Here is a 1,960-nt window from a genome sequence, read left to right on the forward strand (position 1 = left end):
GAGAGAGAGAGAGAGAGAGAGAGAGAGAGAGAGAGAGTGTGGCTGTGTTGTAAGGAGTTTGCTTTCCAACCACATGGTTCTGGGTTCATTTCCTCTGTGTGGTTCCTCAGTCAAGTGTGTTCTACAATAGCCTCAAACCAACTAAAACCTTGTGAGTGGGTTCGGTAAACAGAAATTGAAAGAAGCCCATCATATATATTGTGTGTGTGTGCATCTATGTTTGTCCCCTGCCACTGGTTGACACCAGTGTTGGTGTGTTTACATCCTTGTGACATAGTAGTCTGGCAAAAGAGAATGATAGAATAAGAACCAGGGATTGATTCATTTAACTAAAATTCTTGAAAGTGGTGCCCCAACATGGCCTTAGCCTAATAACTGAAACAGTTAAAAGAATAATGGAAAGAATATTCTCCACGATATTTATTTTTTTACTTGTTCCAGTCATGGGACTGTGGCCATTCTGGAGCACTTCTGTGAAGGATTTTTGTTGAACAAATCAACCCTAGTATTTGTTCAGTTTTGTTAAATTTGGTACTTATTCTATCAGAGTTTTTTTGCTGGACTGCTACGTTATGAGGACACAAACAAACCAACACCTGCTGGGGAATAAACACAAAGACACTCACAAACACACATTGAATAGGCACCCATGCAGTTTCCATCAACTAAACTTATTCACAAAGCTTTGATCCCAGGGCTATAGTACTAGATGCTTGTCCAAAGTGCCTTGCTGTGGAATTGAACCTGAAAACACATGATTGAAAAGTGATCTTCTTAAGCACATAGCCATGCCTAAGATTTCCTTAAAATACACAGTGTAAAGTACCTGGGTAGTAGGTGAGTGATACCTGCATGTGCAAGGTTAGTGACTAGAGGTGTATTCACTGTAACTGTTCTTTTTTTGTTTTTAACCTTTTAGTCAAAAGGTAAAGGTAGTGCCCATGACACTTTACAGGGGTTCTAAGATTGGTGGATGGAAGGGAGGACAGGATCCTCCTAGGGAAAAACTGATCCAAATCCTTGCAACAAAAGTTCATTTTGTTCTACATTTCTGAGATGAAGAATTTATATTATTGAACTATTTAACTTATATTATTGAACTCTATTTAACTTATATTATTGAACTCTATTTATTGAACTCTATTTATTGAACTCTATTCTTCTTATAATTGTTACTTTCATTGATCTTCTTAATATACAAAGTACTCTGTCTGTCTGTGTGTCCTCAATGCATGCTCAAACCTCTGGATGAATCTTTACCAAGGTGCATGAACAATTTGACCTTGGAAAGAATAATACAGTCGGGAATTATTTGTTTTTTATTAAAAATAAATAAAATTGCTCTCTATATAAAGATTCACTTCATCAAATCGTGTTTTCAACTTCCTGTGTTTGAAATTTCAGTCTTTAGCATCTAAATAAGCTATTTACATACACACGTCTATATACATCATTACAGTTGTCACGATTTCTGATAAAAAAAGAATTTCTGAAGGTACTTTCATGTCAAAAAATTTCATATGGAGACAGATGCCTTTTTCTCAATTAAATGAGGTACTATATATTGTACATTGATTTTCCAATACATATTTTGGACATTTTTGGAACAAGTCACCTTATTAAGACTTGATATTTCACATTTAAATCTCATGTGATTATTCTTGGTGCAAATCGAGTGAAAGTGTTACTAACACTTTCACTTAACTGTTTTGTCAATGTCAACATAGTCACTAAGTAACCAGCTATTTACACATACACGTAGGTATACATCATTACAGTTGTGATGATTTCAGATAAAAAAGAATTTCTGAAGTTACTTTCATTTTTTCATATTTTTCTCTGACTTTCTATTTGTGTATGATATAGACCTCTGATAGTGTGTGTGTGTGTGTGTGTGTGTGTGTGTGTGTGTGAGTGTGTGTGTATGTGTGTGTGTGTGTGTGTGTGTGTGTGGGAGAGA

At 35.5% G+C, this 1,960-nt stretch overlaps 2 protein-coding genes across 2 annotated transcripts in view; one reads left to right on the top strand and one right to left on the bottom strand.

The window, feature by feature from the left end:
• LOC106873186 (serine/threonine-protein kinase TBK1) overlaps positions 1–1,960 on the top strand; it is a 102,022-nt gene that overhangs the window by 88,611 nt on the left and 11,451 nt on the right. The window lies entirely within an intron of this gene.
• Positions 1–1,960, bottom strand: part of LOC106873187 (putative universal stress protein SAUSA300_1656) — a 40,557-nt gene that overhangs the window by 751 nt on the left and 37,846 nt on the right. The gene's annotated exons all lie outside the window — the stretch shown is intronic.

This window comes from Octopus bimaculoides, chromosome 3 (genome assembly GCF_001194135.2).
Source record: "Octopus bimaculoides isolate UCB-OBI-ISO-001 chromosome 3, ASM119413v2, whole genome shotgun sequence".
NCBI lineage: Eukaryota > Metazoa > Mollusca > Cephalopoda > Octopoda > Octopodidae > Octopus > Octopus bimaculoides.